The sequence below is a fragment of the Helianthus annuus genome, chromosome 1 (genome assembly GCF_002127325.2).
Source record: "Helianthus annuus cultivar XRQ/B chromosome 1, HanXRQr2.0-SUNRISE, whole genome shotgun sequence".
In the NCBI taxonomy this organism is placed as follows: domain Eukaryota; kingdom Viridiplantae; phylum Streptophyta; class Magnoliopsida; order Asterales; family Asteraceae; genus Helianthus; species Helianthus annuus.
In genome coordinates this window covers 1,186,433-1,208,963 of record NC_035433.2, presented here as the reverse complement: position 1 = coordinate 1,208,963, position 22,531 = coordinate 1,186,433, and the positions used below count along the sequence as shown (strand labels likewise).

Here is a 22,531-nt window from a genome sequence, read left to right as displayed (position 1 = left end):
ATTTGATTAAACATTAGATTTGTATTGAAGGATCCACTATTTTTTCTATCATTACGTAATACCAATAGTCTTAACAGTTGAAATGTTAGCGTTTTGTTGCTTCACAGTTTCCATTTGGGTTTTGTTCTTTCGAATGTATTTTAAATGTAAGTTCCACAAACATAATTACGATCTAAGTTAGACTCTTTAAATCTATCCTGGCGGGTTGAACCAGTAGGAGTAACAGGTCGTAAGCGGACCAGACCCGTCCATAACCAAAACCGTTTAATGGCTAAACCCATTACCCATAACCAAGCCGTTTTTGGGTTGGCAGGTATGATTTTAAAGAGGGTCTCGTGAGTTGGTCTTTTGACGGTTCTTTGCAAGAATTGAATGTAATATTATTTGTGAACTGGGCTGAAGTTTGGGCTGTGGCTATTGTTAATTGGATTCATGGGCTCTTCAAAAAAGGCTAATATGTAATAATAATGTGTAAGAAACTAACAATGTTAAACAATGTGCCACAGCTGAACAATGTGCTTATCTCTATCTGATGCATTTTTTGTCATTTCCACGAAAAATTGCTGATTCATATTTGTCTTTAAAATTGGAAAAAATAAGAAGAAAGTAATACCAAAAAATAACAAAAAAATTGTAAAAGTAGTTACATGTAAGAGACACTCTTATAAAAAAACTCGTATTACATCTTACCATTTCTTATCACCCAAAAGCTCTTGGACAACAGAAGTTAAGACAAACCCCTCAGTTCCTAGATTAGATAAGAAAAAGATAATTAAAGAAGTCTTTAAACAAACTGTTGTGTAATATAAATCAATTGACATAAACATGTAACCACCATTGGTTAAGTGTAGAAATGACCAAGTAAGTAGATTAGTTAACTCGTCAAAAACAGGTGGCCATCTCAACCCATTGCGTTATGAATGTATTACCCCAAAGGTGTTAACTACTGCAATCTGTGATGTGTTTTTTCTCAAACGGGTAAAAATAGAAAATAGTTAAAAGAGAAGCGGGTGAAATGAGTTAGTTGCCTAAACTCTACTTTTTAAGCATGCAACCTATTACATATTTTACTCAATAATATAAATTTACACTGTTAAAACGCCAAGTGAAATAAGTATTGAGAAAATAAAGCGCTTGCAGGTCAACCAACTCAGCTAGTTTGAACGATTACCTTAATTGCCAAGAGAGATGTATTGGAAAATAAATTGGTTGAAACGTATAGATGAACGATTGAGTTAACCGTTGAAGCAAAGCATGAGCAGCAAGTAAAGCCTTCAAAATCTGTTCATCTTTCGGTCGCTTTACGTATTAGCCAACTACTGGCACTAACTTTAGCCAACTCTAAAACCAAGTCAGGTAGATGTCAAAATTGTAACCAATTTATTCCTTCTGAAAATGTAGAAAAAATGCATATTTGACTTTTAAGAATCAAAATTGATATAAATTAATAAAACTCGTTACACATTTATTTCTATCTAAGTTGTTAAATTATACCTACTAAACCGGTTTGAAATAAAGTTCAACCCAAATTTGACCCATCATCACATAAATGGGTTTAAATAGCCCCTCAATCTTTTGGCATTGAAGATTTCAGATCTTTTGCAAAATTTATATAAAATAATGAAAATAATTACACTACTCTTAAAGATTAATGACCGATGCGACAAAAACTGATAATGAACAATTTATAAAGCACAAAATAAGTTTTAGATACATCAATAATTAGCAGCAACCACCAGACGCTCCTCCTTCCCTAAATGCACAACCACAAGCCACCGCCCCTCCCCCGAAGATGTTTTATTTCCAGAGTTTTCTTTTTAACTCGCGACCAACAAAGTTTCAAACTCATAGTTAAACCACCTAATATAGTTTAGTTACGAGTATTTATATTAGTTTTTGCCGATCACCATATTGGTATTAAGCATAAAAGATAACAAGCTGAAAGTTGAGTACTCCCCTGAGACTTGTGTCAAAATTCAGCAGCCTTTTTATATATTAAAGTTTAAACATTTGGTATATAAGTAAACTATGTGAGCCACTTTCTATCAGAAAGTTGAAGAGTTTCCACAAAAATGACCAGCATGTACCCAAACAAATAATTCTAGTGGACCCAGTGGTATAACAAATCACAAAATGTGCTCCCAGGATTACACTTTAGTAAGCACGCACAAACACAAAAAAATACATATAGGTTATTTAAGTGTAAAACCATAAATTGTGCTTATTTGTTCCTAAATTTTGGGCAACTTATGGTAGAAACCTATGAGAATTAAAAAAATAAGTATATAAGTAAATAAATAAACTGTACCTCGTACACAAAGCGGTTTGCTTCTGAGCCTTACGCCATGGTTCTAGAATTTAGACCCTATGTAACTGGTGCGCCTTGCGCTATATAAAACCTCGTAACCTATTGCAGCTTATTTGGCCAATAAAGACACTAACAATCAAATCATCCACTATAATAGATTATCATATAAACGTATAATCAACAATAATAACAAAAATTCAAGCTTACCGGAGATTCTTCAAAATGAGGATGACCTGTAGGCTGTGTATAAGTAATTTTCTCCTATTTCAACACCACACCTGTGTATACACAAACAATTTGTAGTCACTGTATCTTTGGTATGATTCTTGCACCGCACCTATTTGAATTTAACATATCAAACTGCTAACAAGTATAAAAGAAACTTACAAAAGCCGTCTTCGAAAACTTCTGGTGGTAGATTGATATACCCTAACACCAGGAATGGATTTTAATAATTCGATTTCATTTTTTATGCTTGTAAAATATGTATTTAACACATGGCAAATCTGATGAAAAACTTAAAACAACTTACTGCATCCATAAGCCGTCTAACTGGTTCCGCAACGCGAAGACAGGGCCGGTTGCTGGAATCACGACACTGGTGTAGGTTGTTCGAAAAATTATGAAATAAATTAGGGCTCAACTTCAACATCCTGATCTTAACCTATCCACACACATGCAATTAACACAGAAACTGATCCATACAAATCATAACCAGATGAACATCAAATAATCACTTACATCTTTCTCTCGTAGTCCAAGTTCTACATGAATCGAACAGCTAGATTACTGGAGAAATAAAGCATGTAGGATGGGGGATTTAGCCCTATTGTTCACCATATCTTGAAATACAAACAAGGGAATTAAATTCTTCCAGTAACAATTGATGTTGTGGCTGTAGAGATTCAATCATAAAGGTAGATTGAAAGAGAACTCTTCAGGTGAAGAAGAAACTGATGTAGATATTCCGGGATGTAAGGAGAGGAGGATAAAATGGGAAGAAAAATGAAAAAAAATATAGGGTTTATCTAAGACTTATCTTAAAAGATAAGTGTTAAATTACTTTTGTGTTTATTGAAAATGTATTATCTATATCTATATACTATATACTAGTAGGGTGCTTACGCGATGCGGCGGGGGCGACACTTTGTATTGCAACACTCGTTTCTGTTAGTTTTCTTATTCGTATAATTTTTATGATAACATTTTTGTGGTGGATATGTGTCATAAGTTTACACATATGTAAAAGTTTTGTTCTTTTATAAAAAAATAATAACCAAAAGACAAAAAATATTTTTTTTTGTATAAAAATTAATAATCAAAAGACAAAAAATAAAAGATAAGTTGTTATAATTGTAAAGTTTGTTTATTTTATTGGTTAAACTATAAAGTATAATTTTATTCTTTAAAGTTCATAACTTTTTATAAATATCCACATAGTACTCATCCAATAAACATTAAGTTTAAAATTTTCGTTTTTATAAAAACAAAAAATAGTATTTGACTCGTAAGTACGTTTTAGAGCTTTAACTTAAATTGTTAAATTTCGGGTTTTTACAAATATAAAAAATTTATATTTTTATAAGATTTCATAAATTGTTTTTATAAAAAATAGGATGATAAGAGTTTATATCTTTATTAACTTTATATCATACTAAGTTCAAATTTTTAGTTCCTAACTAATCTTATCTATATGAGTCTACTTTTAACTAATAATCTCTAAAAATATGCAACACAATCTACTACTATGTATCTAGTCAAGTTGGTAAATAATTATTTTAGAACTGACTAATATTATCTATAACAATATAGTTGAACTTATAATTCCTAAAAATTTGGAACCCAGTTTAGAATTTATCTAGTAAAGATTGTAAATTTTTGGAGTATTTTATTTATATTACTTTTTATAAAAATGTTTATAAAATAATTATTTTTTTATTAACTTTATATCTTAGTAGGTTTAGTTTTTTAGTTTAGCTTTAAAGTTTATTACTTTATTACTTTTTAATTAAAAAATGCAAATTATTAGATTAATATCCAAGAATAATTGCAATAATTATTTTTTTTTATTAGTTGACTTATAATTCCTAAAATTTTGGGACATAGTTTAATATTTATCTACTAAATATTGTAAATTAGTATTAAATAATTCCTAAAGTTTTGGAATATAGTTTACTATCTATCTACTAATCCGTAAATCAGTATTAAATAACTCCTAAAATTTTGGAACATAGTTTATCTTCTATCTACTAAATATCAAAGTTTTGTTTTGTTATAAAAATTAATAATAAATAAAGTATAGAAAAAATGTTTTAAACATGTAAAGATTCGTTTGTTAATAAAAAATACTAAACAAATGACAAAAAATAAAAAATAAGTTGCTATCGTTATAAAGTTTATTTTGTTGGTGAAATGATAAAGTTTATAATTTTATTGTTTAAAGTCCATAACTTTTTTTAAATATCCACATCATACTCATCCAATAAACTTTAATTTTAAAATTTTCGTTTTTGAAAAAGTAAAAAGTAAAAAATAGTAGGTGACTTGTAGGTACGTTTTAAACACCTTTAACTAATGTTAAATTTCATTTTTATAAATATTTAAAAAATCATATTTTTATAAAACAGTTTTTATAAAAAAAAATAGGATGTAAAAGTTTATATCTTTATTAACTTAATATTTTTATTTAAGAAATACAAATTATTCGAAAAATCTATAATATTATATAATTATTTTTTCATATCTCGTGTCGTCCAACATTTTTTTTTTATAGAAGGCACTAATGGATATATACGAAATCCTCGTGGAACATGACTGTTAAATTGAATAAGTTTAGTGTGTTTTGTAAATACAATCTTGAATTTACTCCAAACCAAGAGGTAGTTTTCATGTTTTGGCCATTCTTGGTAATCGAATTTATCTCTTTGGAAATGATCAAGTACGAACATGTAATTTATATAATACGAACATGATTAAGTACTAAAGTATATTAGTTCAATCGAGATGTAAATTATAAGTGCAATAAAATAACACAAAACATAAACTTCAAATATAAATAAACTTTATTATTCATGTGATAGTCTATATCAAACAAAAACAACTGAAAATGAAAAAAAAAAACATAAAAATACTTGATATATTTCATCTAAAATCTCTTCTTTTTTGATCCGTTTTCCTTGTTTGTGCTCGAATCAGCAATATCATCTAATTCATCTTCTTTCTCATCGTCCTCAGAATCATCTAAATTTATAACTTCGACCCATTTCTATTCAGAGAGTCTCTTAGATCTTTTCTTTTGATTCTCATACTTCCGATCCTTAAAAAACAAAAATTTAATAAAAAAGTTAAAAAATGATTAAATAATTTTTAAAAAAGAACAAATATTGAATAAAAAAATTTAAAAAATATTAAATAAATTTTAAAATTACCTCTTCACTAAATTGACGTTGAAGCTTAGACTTGTATGGACTGAACATTGCACCATAAGAAATAATTTCAACACTATTATCACCATCATCCTACAATAAAACACCAAATAATAAGATAACGAACTTGTTAATATGAAAGATTATATGCGAAAATATTACTTAAAAACTAACAAAAGCTTGTTCGACAACTGGGGTGTTTAAATTGGTGTGTTGAATCTGAAAAATCAAATAAGTTAGTATTCACATAAAAGTAAATAAAAGAAAACAATTATTCATTATTGCGATATAACAAAACTTATCATAGAACCAACCTTAGATTTTTCAATATCGCATGCTTGTTTTTTCGCATCAAGTGAATTCAGAACTGACTCCATATTTTAAATCTGTTTAGCAAAGAAATGTCGAATTGTGAGTGTTTGCTATGTATTTATAGTAGTCCATTAGGGTTTAGTTTTAGATCGGTCATCCATTTATTTAGGAAGTTTGTTGTGAGTTTTAAGTTTTTAAAATAAGATGCACATATCCTGTTTAGTTTGTTGTGGCATGTTTAATAGGAAGTTTGTTGTGAGTTTTATCTATACTTACTATATTAAACATGCCACAACAAACTGACTCTGTACAAGTAAAATTAGGGAATATTTTAGTTTATTAATGCCGTTCAAAATAAAAAACTTGGGTAAAAAACAAATGTTAATGCACGGTAGCTAGGTAATGGTCAAAGCTGGCTTGGGTAAAAAACAAATGTTGGCTTTAATCAATTGTACATTTACGCATCGGCTATTTGTACTTTATGAACGCACGGCGAAACTAAAAAAGATAACTATCGAAACGTCTAAAAAAATGTGTCGATCGTCATGGTACCTTCGGATTTTTTTAAAACATTACGGGTTGTAAGATATCGCAGAATACATTAAAGAATTAAAGGGGGGGAGTGTAACTAATTACCCATAATTATGTTAAATGTCATGGATTTAAATGTAATAGATTGAGGGACTAAAAAATAATTATGGTTTAAAAGACCACTTTACCCTCATTCTAGGGGTTTATTTATAAATAATGAGGGAAGAAGTTCTTAACTTTTGGGAATCCTTCCCTCATGTATTATAATATATTATAGATAAGCATTTCCCACGTACAAATTTGTAATTTCCTACACAAATTTTAAGACGTCATATCAAAGGTCGAGCTTATTTTCCCAATTTTCATACCCTGCTCCCAAATTTGCCCTTCTTCAAAGAGGATTTAATGGTTTATTTGGTTTATTTGATCATAGAGTGTGTAATCGATGACCTGATTGAATGTTCACTCAATTTATAGCATTGAATATAATTGAAGATGTGGATTAAAAATTGAATCCCATTTAACCCTTAAAAGAAACTGAAGAGGTTAAGACGCCCCTTATATTTACTCATCACCGTTCACATCATCAGAAGCAGCAACAGTTACAATCACCAAATCCACAAGCATTTCTCCGTGTCTCCCCAAATTCCCAATTTCTCATACCTGAAGATAAAATCTGGCATGTAAGTTTTATCATTGTAACAATTTATTACGACTGGGTTTGTTGAAACTCGTAAAATTAGGGCTTAAAATTGAAATTAGGTTGTTTTTCTTATGTTGAAATTTGGTGATTGGCAGGTTCCAATGGCTGAAGTGGCGTCTTTGTCAACCACCACTGGTACGCCGACCGGTTGGATAAGGAGATCAAGACAATTGGTCATCCAAAACAGCCGAAACTGGTTAATGGCATGGGAGGTTGCAGCGAAAGCATATCAAGAGCTTTTAATTGGCAGAAACTTGCCCCTAACTTGCCTTATGTGAAGTCATTGTTTTAGGTTGGTTTGAGCCGTTGAGGCTTCGCCGGAGACTCACGGAAACGAAGGCGTCTCCGTCAATTGTTGAAGAAATTGAAGCTAAGCTTCGTGTGATGCAGTTTGTCGACAGGTTGTTGTAATAATACTTGATTAATCTGAATGATTATTGGTTGATTGTCATAATTTATTATTATTTTTGTTTGTGATTTATTTGAAATAATTTGTTGAAATTGTAAGGTTTCGTTGATTAGATGTTAAAGTAATTTTGTTTGTTTTGTTAGTTCTTATTTCTCTTAGGTAAGATTAATTTTACTAAAGAGTAGGGCTGCTTTTGTTAAAGAATTAAGGTTGGTCTACATTGGTTCACCATGAAAAAAAGGTGTGTATTATGCTCAAACAATGAAATAAAATCTATTTAGTCGTGTGTATCCAAGATCTTAATTAATTACTCTTAAAGCAGCAACCAAGAATCAAATTTAGGGTTTCGTTCGTCTCACCCTTAATTGAATTAGAGTGGAGATAATTGCAACATCCCAACCTGTTACTGTATTTCTCATTTGATTTGATATGTAGTATTCGATTGTCAAAAATACAACTTGGTCACTTTATCATCTTCCTGCCCAAATAATTTGTAGATAATCAACCAATTTGCTGTCAAACTTACAATTTGTTATTTATTGATGGTTTAGTACTTATTTTTATTTCCTTTGTTTCATGTGAATATCATTTATCTGCTGGTCTTGGAAATAATAAAGTTGTTGCGGAGCGCTGGGCGCTGGACGTGTAGCTGGCTGAAGTATTTGGGCTGTGATCAGATCTTGTTGTGGGCTGTAACATATAGAGCTGGTCTTCTGGTGGGCTACTTCTTCATCAGCTACTTGTTGAGGTAAGTGTACATAAGTTCCTGATTTACATTCGATTGTATGTGTCTTGTGTCTGCAGAGGTTCATTATGAACTTGTAGAAGAGTTTCTGGTCAAGTGTGTATTATTTATTTTCTTGTGTTTTATAAAAACCATTTGAAGAGTTTTTGTTATGTTTTCATCAAGCACCTACAACAATTACCAATGGCCATGTAAAGTTGGAAAGTGGAACTACTCGGGGCAGTCTTCAAGAATATGTTTTGAACTCAAGCAGTGAGCGAAAGACTTGAGCTTATTTGGAGTGTACAATATTGTGGGGCATTCTTTAAAAATATTCATTTATTTTTATGAAATTTATTAGGAATCAATCTTAGAATAAAAAGATAATACTAGATATTGTGGGAGCTCATTATTTAGCTTTTAAATTTCAAATGACATACCAGTAATAAAAGTGTGTACATCATGCAGTTTCAGTTGCAGTTTCAGTTGTCATGCTTCAGTTCATTATGGATAGCAACATTCTTTTTCATATATTAATACATATTTGATGTATCTTTTTGCTTTTACAGTATTTGTTTTTTATTTTCATATAAGTTGGTTCTTTAATATATACTCTTTTCTATCATTCACATGGTATATGTATTTGATTATGTAGCAGCAACCCGTTCAGTGTCCAAAGAAAGAGCCAAGATGATGTAGAATAAAAGGTCAAAGCTCAATTGAGCCTGGTCTCTCAAGTTGAGAGTCAAAATTGTTGGCCGGAGTGGCTTTGAAAAACTTGATGTCCAAATCTGGTATGTCATTCGTCTTAAAAATATAGTAATTAGTTGCTGCTGAGCGCCCAAATTTTTATCCAATCACCCGATGTTCTTGTAGTATTACTTGCCCTTTTGTATTGTACTCATAGACGTAGAAATTTCAATTTTATTTATGATTGGGTTGATTATGGTTGTATTTTATGTCTTTGTTAAATATTTTATCTATATATACAACTTATATAAAATTTATGTTCCCACCCCGTCTTGTCGACTTCGCCGCAACGCGCGGATTTCCCACTAGTATAGTTATATATATATAGATTGTTTCTTTTTCTTCACTGTCTACCTCTTCTCTTCTCACAAATTATTAAGAAACTTTTATCATTTGAAGTCTAGAACTAATGCAGGTTAGCTTGAATAAGGTTTGAGACGTGTTTTCTCTTTATTCTAATTCTATTCATCTCTATCTCATTTTTGCATGTAACCTTCTGAATTCATATTCAATATTTTATTCGGGATATAAAGTATAAAGTTCTATTGTTAATGATAAATCTTTTTTGTCTTTTTATTTATATTTAAAATTTAAATCTAGATAGTTGGTAAATGGGCAACAAGTTGCGCCACTATCCCTTTTTGAATAGCAAAACTAAGTCTTTTAAAAACTATGTTCTTAGATCTCGAGGGTCATAACATTACTATGCATGACCCTTTGAACTCGACTAAGTAGGTCCATAGCCTCTGGCGCCAGAAAACCAAAAGTATCAAAAGCAAATGGGATAAACATGTGCTAGTTATTATCTCATTTTAACATAATAACGTACGTGAAGTAAATTTATATTAGCCCAATTTTTGTCGGCCAGTCTTGTTTTAAATCAAAGTTTAATATTATCCCCTCCTCCAACTGAAGTAGATTTATATTTAAATCTTTAAGTTTAATTTGAATTTGTCAACAACCTTTGATTTAACATACCTTTTTGCCATATTAGGTACTAGCTTATAACCCGTGTTTTACACGGGTTGAATAATTAAAAGTTTAAAACGAAAATAAATTTGTAAAAACTTTTTATAACGAAAATTACAGATAAAAATGAAAAAGAAAAGTTGCACTTGTAATTAAAAAATATCCGAATTCACAAAACCGCATTTACGGATTTGGACAAAACTACAAATGGATCTTTCAAATTATGACTTCCTCTTAAAATACTAAACTCAAGCATGAAAGTATATTGTAATTAATTGTATTTTTGTCAAGAAGAATTGAATTATATTATTTAACACCAATGAATATAAGTTACAGAAAATGCTAAGTGAATAATAAAAAAGCAACATTTTACAAATAAAATTAAAAGAACTAGTTTTATACACCGGGCGCGTTGCGACGCGCTAAATCGAATCATTCTTGGTGTGATAACATGCACGCGAGGCTCAGCCAAACCACCTAGAGTGTATATAAAAAAGCTTGTCTCAACCAGCCAAAGACCAGCCTATATAAACACAAAAAAGGTACTAAAACAATCTAAACCAGCTGAAATCAGGTATAAAACAACTAAAAAAAGCTTGTAATGTACCTGTGCCTGAGTTAGGGTACTGAAGACCAATTCTAAGTGTAGTCAAGTTAGGATAACACAAAACATTTTATTTACATTGTATCCTTTCAAATAAAACGGTTTAACAGAATTTAGCCGGAAAATGCTCTGAACATGCGCCTAAGAGCCTTAAATCGCACCTTTCAGAGCGCAGCGCATATGGTATGCTGGGCTGCGTTTCAGTACCTAGGCATGCACCTTTGATAGCATAAGTAGCTATCCTTGGTAAGAAGTGATAATTAAAGTGACCCATATAACAACACCTGCATATTTGCTAGTTGCTTCTGCTCACGAACCTTTTCGTTCATGTTAATCGACTACGATATAGGTTAATCACCTCGAAACCAGCATGGTGAGGCTCGGACCAAGCTATTAAGCTGCCATGGCTGCACCATCGGTTGCAAGCGGAGAACAATGCACCTGTCATCCTCGATGATGCCACACCAGATAGATGTGTCTTTTATGGCCTCCATCAATTTTAGTTGAGAGTTCGCGCCTCCTTGGAATATCTTTTCATTGTGGCTGTTCATTATTGTTAGAGAGTTTGCGCCTCCTTCGAATATCTTTTCTATGCGGCTGTTCCATATCTTCTACAGCGTGCACATTTCGGCTCCAGTTGCTTTCTTCATAGCCTTGCTCCGACGTTGTTCTATGTGTTGTAGTAGCCCATTTAGTCTCGAACTAAGCTGGGATAGGTAGTTATAGCCATACTCATACTTGCCACCAGATGCTTCTTGCCCTAACAAAATAACTTTATTTACAAATGTATGATTCTCAGGAGAATATTTTTTTAAGATACATGTAAATGGATGAAAAAACTACTCTGCTAAGCATGCTTTTTTAATCCAAGAAATATAAATGCTGATGTGGAAATTAGTTTAAGTGTATAGCTTATAAATGATGAAAATGTTTCTTCTAAATGAGTCATGCTTAAGTTCGCCGGTTGAATTCATGAATCCGAGCATGACCCTTAAAGACATCTACTCTAATTGAAGACACTTAAAATTTTTCATCTTTAACATGATCCCCGAAACCCATTCATCTACACGGGTCAGATCGGTTTCGCGGGTTGGTTTAATGAATCACGCTCGAGTTCACGGGTTAAACTGATGAACCCGAGCATGACACTTTAATTGTGTCAAAGATATCAACTCTAATCCAAAGACACTTACACTTCATCTTCAAAATGGCCCACGTAACCCATTCATCTACACGGATCAAATGGGTTTTGCGGAAATCACTGCCTCTATTATATGCATTGAAAACTGCGAGATTTTATGGATAAACATCTAAGGTATTTACCGTGATTTGTTTGTTTCTTTGTCATATGCAACAAAACCTTCTTCTATATCAGCATGTTTTTTTTTTGGAAAAAAAGAACCAACATTCCACTTGTTTCAGGAGACAACCCGCCAATATAATAAAGCTTTCTTTGTGCTTGATCACGACTACTTGTGGTACTTACTTCTTCATAAGCTATGGTGCAAACCTCCACTCATCCCTAAAATATATACAAAATATTTAAGCAAACAGGAAGACACGAACAGAATAATCCGCTACCACCAGATCAAAGAAACAAAGTGCTTGAGCTATGCGTCAGTAACATAAATCATGAGTAAATTATTATTAGTAGTACTATGATTATTATCATTATTAAAATAATTAAATAACACGTTTAAATTGATGCAAAAAGATGACCCTAGATACGGGTGCATGTAAGAAACACCTGGAAGACGCGCGAAGCTTTGGTTTTAAAATGCACGCATTATGCGCGCATAATGCGTGATGCGCCCGATGCGCTGATGAGAGCGCATCGCCACAACTGATGCGTTGCGTTTACATGATGCGAGTATATTGTGCGCATTTCGCATGATGCGCTCATCGCATAATGCGCTCTGATGCACGCAACATTGTTTCTTATGTTTTTTTTCCAGATTTTATGAACTGGGTTTGGTTTTTTACTTGATTTGAACCAAAAAGCACAACTCTTATCTTCTTATTGCGTCATTTGTTTAACTTCAAGTATATTTTCATAAGTTTTTATGTATAAATATTTTTTAGCATCACGCATCAGATTTTTAGACCAAACACATCGGAGCGCATCATGCAATTTAAAACCAAGCGGCACAACTCTTGATCACCACCGGTCGATTGATCTTCAGGTGTGGCAGTTTGTTAACCACACAATGTGTACGTTTTCCACTTCCAATCAGCAAAACATTAACAACAAATAAAGATATTGCCACCATATACTTTCAATAGAATTCTTTTTTGAAGAAGTACCTGCATTTATCAAACCTAACAATTACTTCTCACGTTCTCTTGAAGAAACCTAAAAACGTCCTCCATGTTCTGCAAGTTCATAGTTTTCTAGTAAGGATCAGTCTCCAAATCAAATTATGCCCGATATCAATTATGCCCTAATTTTAAGAACAATTAGGGTTACCAAAAGGGAAAACAAATTGATGAAGACACAAACATCTGGATACGAAAGATAAACTGGTAGAAACATGAATAGAATACAAACCCAGAGCTATCAATTCGGAGGTCGGGTGGTATATTTCTAGAAAAGGAAGAGCTCAGGCGAGAGAATCTGAATCATCGGACCCTCCTCTGCCTTCTGCTATAGGAAATTAATCTGAACCAACAACAACAGTTTAATTACGATCTAACAATATATCAAAATCACCTGCTCAATTAGCATTTAGATGTCACTGCATGTTACCAAAACATAAATCATTCTAAAAATCTGTCGTAAAGTTACATTGTTCGCCTCAAACTTCTCCTCACCACTGCCGTCGTTAACGATTGTATCACCGCCAACGCGTCGCGGCCGATTGACCAAACCGGCTTCACCAATAGGGTTCACGGCGGAGCCCTAGGTCATCTTCGGTTAAATCACCATCAGTCACCACCGTCGCTAGAGTCGCCGAGTTAGCGGCTGTGTTGAGAGAGTACCAACCAAATCGTCTCAGAAACATCTGGTAGTTCAGTCAATCGTCGGAGATATTGAGGTGTTGTTTCAGATGGATTGTCATGGTAGTGAACCCTAATGTGTTGCAGATAAAGCAAAGATGAAGCGGTGGAGGTATCAAGAGGCAACAACGTGGCATTTTTTTTGAAATTCCTAAAACACCCCTAATTAGTGTTCAAAAGCTTCAAAATTTAATAGAAGGATAATACTTAATCAGTATGTCACTTCCCATTACACACCAAAGATTGCTTCTACGTTGTTTGATCAACCTTTGTAAATTAATAAAAGCCTCTACTTGTGTTCTGTATGCCACTTCCCATTCCACCTGATTAAGCATCCGCTTCAAGCCCACTGCACTTATGCACTCATTCTTGTTGAAACATCCGCTTCAAGCCCACTTCTCAAGTTCATCAAAACTCATCACTGATCCCATCCAAAAGTTAAACTCAACACAATCAAGTCACAAATTCAAGTTAAAAAATATATAAAGATATAATATATTGTTAAATTCTGTGGTCTAAGGTTATATCGAACACCTAACAGTCAAATGATTGATGAAGTCAGCTTTGTTAACTTGAGAAAAGCCTGAGTTTTAGTAGTTGTTTATATGATTGAAGGTTTGGAGCACAAATATGTATCTGGGTACAGGATGACCGACGCAAATTTGCTTTTATAAAAGCAAAGAATCACAATTATTTATCGTTCTAAGAAACACATTTATTTTATCATTCCAAGGCAGCTAATTTCCAAATCCTAGCTGACACATATCTTATAAGAATTCTCTTCTGAACAACAATCCACACAAACGGGTCGGTTATATTTATCGTACGTGAACCCTGCACAATTATCTAGTTAGATTTTCTTTTGGTTCATATATATTTTGAGTGGTGTTTTGCCGCGAACAGGGGACACTTGGTCGGTTGGTTCCTTTATACAACTCAGTTTTTATTTATCTTACTCCCATATATTCATTCCTTGTCCATTACTTACACCAGTTCCAGATCCATAAAGATTCGTTATGCGGGGCAAAAAGGTGGTTTGGGTCAACAAAAACATCATATTTGATGGACAGGATAACAACACCAAAGATATGTGCTTTAGATGGATTTTTCTTTCCAAAAATTTTTCTATAGCTACTAAGGCTAGACGGTATGGGGGGTCGTCCCCCTCCGTCCTCGGTTCGGCGCCGGTCCAACACCATAAACTTTAGCAAAAAATCTACTTCTCATAAACTTTAGCATCAATATTTAAGAACCTATGCAATTTGAGACTTTGAGCTCTTAGTCTCACGTGTAATGCTAGTTCTATGGGTTAACCGACTAATATTTAAGAACCCTACAAAGTAAAAACCTGAAATCCTTTAAACTGCAGAACTGGTATAAATGCTTTACTAAGTCGAATTAAGACTACCACTTTCATGGTAATTCAGGGTCTAATAAATCTAACCAAACAATCAACTAAACTTTTTCCAAGTTTTCATACAATAATCTTTCATGACTGTAGAACACCTAGAGACACTTGAGCATTTAAGTTTATCAGCTAGCATGTTTTCCAAATGGTGATCTCAACTGAGAAATCTATTGTAACTCACTCACATCAGTTCACTAAGAACATTAAAATCTGAAACTTCCACAGTGACTATTGAAGTTTACTATGCAGATATTGGATCGAAAAATAACCCGGTACCTAACCATCACATGTCTGCTACTCCTAACAAAATCAAAAAAGACATGTTGAAATGAACATAAATTGTTGATTACCACCATATATCATATACTAATTGAAATTTATGGAATAGACAACACCAAAAGTCAACCTACTTCTCAAGTTCATCAAAACTCATCATCGATCCCATCCAAAAGTTAAACTCAACACAATCAAGTCACAAATTCAAGTTAAAAAATACGTAATCCCTTCATAAATTATGCAATTAACAACATGAACAGATCTAATCGTACCTTACAACACGTATGAGATCTAATGTTATTAGATAAGAAGAATCTATAAAACAGTGAGTTGAAACAACAAATTTGCCCTAAATTTGCCCTAATTTCGAAGTAGGCAAACATACAAATTCAAATTCAAACAAAATTAAAGTGAAAGGTGACATTTACGAACCTGATTTGTGTAACAACAGCAACCCTTCCTTCAATAGCTAACACCCTGTACGTACACTTCACTAATTAACTTCATAAACTACAGAAAATTCAATAATCTATATAAATACAGAAAACCAATAAACTTACCAGAAAACAAAACCAGATGCACAACGGAGAGAGAGTATTATATGGTATGGCTTTATATACTCCATCACAGGTTAAAAATACAGAAGATGAACCAAAATTCAAACACGAATCCGTGTGAATGCTGATCTACACCGTAATAAGATTAGGTTTAAAAATCAACCACAACTGTAGGATCTGTGTTTCTTATGAGAGATTTGTGTTTCTTGAATAGGAATTGGATTTTTATGCAAAGATGTGACTGTGTGATATGTGTTTCAGTCAGAAAGTGAGATTCAGAAGTGTTGTTTTGGGTTTTTTGAAACCTAGTTCGAAGTGGAATGAATACATAGGGATAAAGAGTGAAGGACGGAAGAAGAAGATGAAAGGGAAAGAATGGTGGAGCGCGTGTGAGGGTGTACGGGGCGCATTCGGGGAGTGGTTCGGTGAGGAGTTTCCCCGATCGGGAACACCGCCGCCATCACCGCGGGGTCCCGAATCGGGGAGGGTTTTGGGTGTGGCTTTACAGATTGATTTTGCACGTTGAACGAGATTTGACCGTTGTTAAACGGTCGAATTTTAAAAAAAAAAAATTCAATTTTTTTTTAAACAATATATACTAACCAATCTAATTCATTTTTTTTTACCACATTCACAACTCTCAAACCCACATCAAAACTCTCAAACTCAAATCTTTCAAACACAAAATGGATTCCAAGCTTCCGTTTCTTTCTACCCTACCCGACTTTCCCGACGATGGAGATGCATCGTCAAGCGATAGTAGCTTAATTTTCTTCCAAAATCTCATCCAACAAGCGGAGCTACTAGACACGGCATCATCTAGTAAAAAAAATTATGTCCGTCGAGATCGTGTGGGGGGCCACGAGACACTCATGGCCGATTATTTTGATGAAAATCCAAAATTTAATGAAGATACTTTTCGTCACAGGTTTCGTATGTCCAAGTCTTTGTTCCTAAAAATTGTTAGTGACGTGGAAGCGTATGACGAGTGGTTTCAAGAAGGCTTAGACGGGAGAATGAAGAAAAGCTTTACACCGTTGCAAAAGGTTACTTCGGCAATTAAACAACTTGCAACCGGTAACCCACCAGACGAGGGGGACGAGTATTTAAATATGTCTGAAAGGACCTCTCGTGAGTGCCTTGAATATTTCTGCGAGACGGTATGTAAAAGGTATGGCGGTGAATTCCTACGTAGACCAACGAGCCACGACGTCGCGCTATTGTATCAGGCTCATGAGGATAGGCATCACCTACCTGGTATGTTAGGGAGTCTGGATTGTACACACTTCGTCTGGAGAATGTGCCCCACAGAATTGCGTGGACAATACATGAGAGGCGATCATCAATACCCGACGGTTATGTTAGAAGCGGTAGCGTCTCAAGATTTGTGGATTTGGCATGCTTTTTGTGGGCCAGCGGGTTCACAAAACGACATCAACGTGCTGCAACAATCTCCGTTATTTCTTGCTCAACGAAACGGAACGGCGCCAAATTGTCCATTTCAAGTGAACAACCACTTATACAAACGCGGGTATTATCTTACTGATGGGATCTACCTTACCTGGTCCGTGTTTGTGAAGTGTTTTCCATATCCACACGACCCGAACGAAAAAAAGTTCAAGAGGCAACACGAGGCCGCAAGAGAAGATGTGGAACGGGCGTTTGGTGTGTTAAAGTCGAAGTGGGGAATACTAAATCGTCCAATGCGTTCGAAAACGGTGAGAAAGATAAGGTCCATCGTGTATACGTGCCTTATTTTACACAACATGATTATAAAAGACGACGGAAGGGCGATAGCACCGGTTCATATTCAAGATCCTCCAGTCGAACCCGTCTTCGATGATACAGCCTATACGGAGCATTGTTTTCATTATCCATAACTGCAAACGAAGTAACCATTGTTTAAAAAAAATATAACGGTAATCTATTTATAGAAACAAAGTCTATTTACAGAAACCGAATCATAATTTCGAATACAAAAATCATCTTTAACAACACTAATCTATTTATAGAAACAAAAACAGATTTAAAAAGAAATTAAAGACATCTTTAAAGAATTAAAAACTAATTAAATACAAAAATTATAACTCACAAAACAGTGCAAGATATACTTTTCCTTCAACTTCTCATAGGAACCCATTCAATAGTTCCTTGTAGGGGAAGGAGTCTGAAAGAAGCTCTTCACCTAAAATTACAAAACACAAAAAGTTTGTGAGATATGCAACTCGAGTACAAAAACAATAGTCAAAGACTCGAAGCATCCCTAAAGTTACAAATAATATAGTCAAAGCATCTCATAAAAAAACATCAAGATTTCAAAGCATACAAAATTTAAAATCAAACATAATAATGGTTTACTTCAAAATTTAAATTTAAAATAATGATTGACTTCAAAATTTAAAATTTAAAATCTGAAAATCAAATCACTAATATCCAATCCCGTAAATCAAGCAAACTTATTAGGAAATTCTAAACTTTCAAATTTAAATTTAATTTACAGATTCGAAATTTAAAATGAAACACATTAATGAAAAACTTTTAAATTTAAAATTTAAATAGAAACCTTAATTCCAGAAAAATTATCATACTAAAAATAAATCACTAAAATTTGAATTTGAGGTTTCAAAAAAAAAATCATTAACGAAATTTAAACTGTGACAATCAAAATAAGGATTTTTTTATTAGTACTCAACAAATGATCGTTAAATAATTAATTAAAAGTGTAATACCATATAAGAAAACAAATATTATATATATTTTGATAAAAAAAAATTATATACATCAAAATTATTTCTCATTCTATTGTAGTTTTCATTTTACTTAAATATGATTGTTAATTAATAAAGAAAAAATTTATCTAAAATAACTTTGATATGTTATTGCATTATAAATGGAAATATTACTTTACAAAACTTTGGAAATTACGAATAGACAAAATCGATCAAATAATTTAACATAAATAAATTATCATTGTTTTGTTAATTATTATAAATTTTATAAGTTTCCTAAAATTAATAATAAGTTAATAAAAATATAAGATATACATCTAGAAATAAGTCAACATACAAATTCAGACATCTACTTATTTGGTAATTTGACTGTTATGTTTTATCGTGTGTAAGATATATTCAATTGTTGTATTTTTTAATAAAAATATATAAAACTAACATTCGTATTGAAAAAAATACATAAGTAACTATCATAATTCGAACAAAATATCAAATCAGAAATACTCACATCAGAAAAAACTATGGAGGACAGACTCGGTTCAGAAATAAATATCTATAACTGCAAAGGAAGTAAGCAATTTTTTAAAAAAAATATAACTGTAACATATTTATAGAAACAATGTCTAATTAAAGAAACAGACTTGTAATTCAAATTTCAAAAATTAACCTTAAAAAACAGTGGTCTATTTATAGGAAAAAAAATAAATTTTAAAAAGAAATTAAATGTTTCTTTAAAGCTAAATTGAACAAATGATAACTGAAAAATCAAAGAATATGAACTTCAAAACATTGATAATTTAATAAGAATAAAACACACTATATATATAAAAAAAATGATAAACTAACCTCTGTTGCTTGACGAATGGTGGGATTCAGATTGTTATAACGGATGTAAGGAATCACATGAAAAAATACAACAACCAAAATCATTAACTGCGATAAATGTGGAATAGATGATTAAGAAAAACCCGAAAACTTGATTTTATACATAACAAAAATCAACAAAAAAATCTGATGTAGATTTTGGTTTAAGAAAAAAATAAACATGTTCAATCTCTTAGATTAAAGATGTATACTACATAAACAACCGAGTAAAACAACATACCTTCAAGATTTATGGTCTGATCTACAAAATCAGAAAAAAAGAAGTTAATATAGTTAAAAAAAAATTAAACATGTTCAATCGCTTAGATTAAAGATGAATACTACATAAACAACAGAGTAAAACAACATACCTTCAAGATATATAGGCGGATCTACAAAAAATCAGGAAAAAAAGGTTAATAGAAGTAGAAAGATTAAACAAAATAAAAACATCATAAAATCTTTGAAAAATCTGAAATGACTATTAAATCCTGAGACTACTTTTCCAGCTTTGCTTTCAAATACAAACCTTCATTGTTCTCACAATCACCCATACGCGGTTTAGTGGAAGACTGAGAAGAACATAAATCCACATCATAAACGGCATCCAAATTACGCTTAAGTTCATTCTCCAGCATCTTCTACCCAACATTGTATTAAGATTCTGATAGTAGTTAAAATATAAATGAAAGCGTATTAAGATTCTGATAGTAGTTAAAATATAAATGAAACCATAATTTAAAATGAACAACAAAATATAAATAAAAATTTAGTTGATAAAATTAGAAAAATTAAAATAATAAATTTTGCTCACTTTTCCTTAAATGTCAGTATCTGATCAAAATTGTCGTTAAATGAAAAGCCGTGTGCCATCAAAATTTGTAGATATCCCCCATTTACCTGTTATTAAGTACCATAAATACACATCACATTTACTCGAAATATTGAAGCTTAAGATTGAGCCATTTTCAAATTAACATGAGATTGAACACTTACCTTGCATAACCCAACTTTGATCAAAACAAAACCTCAATTGCAAATAGAAAACTGTGACAATCAAAATAAGGATTTTTTTATTAGTACTCAACAAATGATCGTTAAATAATTAATTAAAAGTGTAATACCATATAAGAAAACAAATATTATATATATTTTGATAAAAAAATAAATTATCTACATCAAAATTATTTGTCATTCTATTGTAGTTTCCATTTTACTTAAATATGATTGTTAATTAATAAAGAAACAAATTTATCTAAAATAACTTTGATATGTTATTGCATTATAAATGGAAATATTACTTTACAAAACTTTGGAAATTACGAATAGACTAAATCGACCAAATAATTTAACATAAATAAATTTTCATTGTTTTGTTAATTATTATAAATATTTATAAGTTTCCTAAAATTAATAATAAGTTAATAAAAATATAAGATATACATCTAGAAATAAGTCAACATACAAATTCAAACATCAACTTATTTGGTAATTTGACTGTTATGTTTTATCGTGTGTAAGATATATATTCAATTGTTGTATTTTTTTAATAAAAATATATAAAACTAACATTCGTATGAAAAAAATACATAAGTAACTATAATAATTCGAACAAAATATCAAATCAGAAATACTCACATCAAAAATACTAATATCAGAAAAAACTATGGAGGACAGACTCGGTTCAGAAATAAATATCTATAACTGCAAAGGAAGTAAGCAATTTTTTAAAAAAATATAACCGTAACATATTTATAGAAACAATGTCTAATTAAAGAAACAGACATATAATTCAAATTTCAAAAATTAACCTTAAAAAACAGTGGTCTATTTATAGGAAAAAAATAAATTTTAAAAAGAAATTAAATGTTTCTTTAAAGCTAAATTGAACAAATGATAACTGAAAATCAAAGAATATGAACTTCAAAACATTGATAATTTAATTAGAATAAAACACACTATATATATAAAAAAAAATATGATAAACTAACCTCTGTTGCTTGACGAATGGTGGTATTCAGATTGTTATAACGGATGTAAGGATCACATGAAAAAAATACAACAACCAAAATCATTAACTGCGATAAATGTGGAATAGATGATTAAGAAAAACCCGGAAACTTGATTTTATACATAACAAAAATCAACAAAAAACATCTGATGTAGATTTTGGTTTAAGAAAAAAATAAACATGTTCAATCTCTTAGATTAAAGATGTATACTACATAAACAACCGAGTAAAACAACATACCTTCAAGATATATAGGCGGATCTACAAAAAATCAGGAAAAAAAAGGTTAATAGAAGTAGAAAGAACAAAGATTGAACATACCTTTAAATACAAAGGAATAACATAAATTCAACATCAGATCTTCATTCGGAACATATAATAACGAAGATTTAAGTTCGATTTGGTGTACGGAATAACATAAAATCAACATCCGATCTTCATTCAGAACATATAATAACAAAGATTTAACTTCGATTTGGTGTATTTACCTTTGATCTTGATTCAATGTTGAAAATCCGGTGAGAAGATGACGATTCTAGAAGAAAGAGAAGAGAGAAAAGAGTAAAGTTGTGGTAGGTATGTATGATTGTTATGACAATTCACATAGGTTTTATATGATCCGAATATATTCCGGAAAAAAAAACCCGACCCAATACATAAAACGGATCCCGCCTCTTTTCTATAGAAATTGTGAATGTAGAAAGCAAAATGGGATTTCCCTCCCAAACCAAATTGCCACATCAGCTTACATGGCCAAAGACAAATGCCACATAGCCCAAATCCATCTCATTTATATATATATATATAGATACGAGGTCAGTACGTGACCTATACTACCCCTATACGATACGATATCACACTTATAGGCTTATACGAGGTCAATACGTGTCCTATACGATGCTATACGATACGATATCACACTTATAGGCTTATACGAAGTCAATACGGGACCTA

At 31.8% G+C, this 22,531-nt stretch overlaps 5 long non-coding RNA genes across 23 annotated transcripts; 1 reads left to right on the top strand and 4 right to left on the bottom strand.

The window, feature by feature from the left end:
• Window positions 1-507: 507 nt before the first annotated feature.
• Window positions 508-3,327, bottom strand: LOC110941898. Of its 11 annotated transcripts, none has more exons than XR_004867481.1 (6): window positions 3,050-3,327; window positions 2,841-2,972; window positions 2,696-2,737; window positions 2,516-2,586; window positions 1,172-2,416; window positions 508-748 (listed from the first exon to the last, which is right to left on the bottom strand). It is a non-coding gene; the product is annotated as an uncharacterized LOC110941898 (long non-coding RNA). The 11 variants fall into 11 exon arrangements; XR_004867486.1 differs by having other exon boundaries at window positions 508-1,389; window positions 2,309-2,456; window positions 3,050-3,322; XR_004867493.1 differs by having other exon boundaries at window positions 508-1,860; window positions 2,309-2,437; window positions 3,050-3,322.
• Window positions 3,328-5,575: 2,248 nt separating this feature from the next.
• On the bottom strand, window positions 5,576-6,092 carry LOC110934399. The gene is made up of 3 exons (XR_002588308.2): window positions 6,048-6,092; window positions 5,737-5,826; window positions 5,576-5,624 (listed from the first exon to the last, which is right to left on the bottom strand). It is a non-coding gene; the product is annotated as an uncharacterized LOC110934399 (long non-coding RNA).
• Window positions 6,093-6,936: 844 nt separating this feature from the next.
• On the top strand, window positions 6,937-9,364 carry LOC110941909. 6 transcript variants are annotated; one of them, XR_004867472.1, is made up of 4 exons: window positions 6,937-7,259; window positions 7,375-8,436; window positions 8,599-8,685; window positions 9,071-9,364. It is a non-coding gene; the product is annotated as an uncharacterized LOC110941909 (long non-coding RNA). The 6 variants fall into 6 exon arrangements; XR_004867469.1 differs by having other exon boundaries at window positions 9,068-9,364; XR_004867473.1 differs by lacking the exon at window positions 8,599-8,685 and having other exon boundaries at window positions 6,944-7,259; window positions 7,375-7,680; window positions 8,306-8,436; window positions 9,068-9,364.
• A 1,063-nt stretch (window positions 9,365-10,427) lies between these two features.
• On the bottom strand, window positions 10,428-16,694 carry LOC110941921. 2 transcript variants are annotated; one of them, XR_004867468.1, is made up of 7 exons: window positions 15,977-16,694; window positions 15,849-15,893; window positions 13,284-14,153; window positions 13,040-13,108; window positions 12,059-12,257; window positions 10,739-11,495; window positions 10,428-10,654 (listed from the first exon to the last, which is right to left on the bottom strand). It is a non-coding gene; the product is annotated as an uncharacterized LOC110941921 (long non-coding RNA). The 2 variants fall into 2 exon arrangements; XR_002594501.2 differs by having other exon boundaries at window positions 13,284-13,394.
• Window positions 16,695-17,730: 1,036 nt separating this feature from the next.
• On the bottom strand, window positions 17,731-22,177 carry LOC110934409. 3 transcript variants are annotated; one of them, XR_002588320.2, is made up of 10 exons: window positions 21,558-21,811; window positions 20,563-20,613; window positions 20,381-20,466; window positions 20,096-20,230; window positions 19,938-19,958; window positions 19,808-19,828; window positions 19,549-19,635; window positions 19,211-19,261; window positions 18,066-18,158; window positions 17,731-17,853 (listed from the first exon to the last, which is right to left on the bottom strand). It is a non-coding gene; the product is annotated as an uncharacterized LOC110934409 (long non-coding RNA). The 3 variants fall into 3 exon arrangements; XR_002588316.2 differs by lacking the exons at window positions 19,211-19,261; window positions 20,563-20,613; window positions 21,558-21,811 and adding exons at window positions 21,818-21,838; window positions 22,066-22,177; XR_002588314.2 differs by lacking the exon at window positions 19,211-19,261.
• Between the last annotated feature and the right edge of the window lie 354 nt (window positions 22,178-22,531).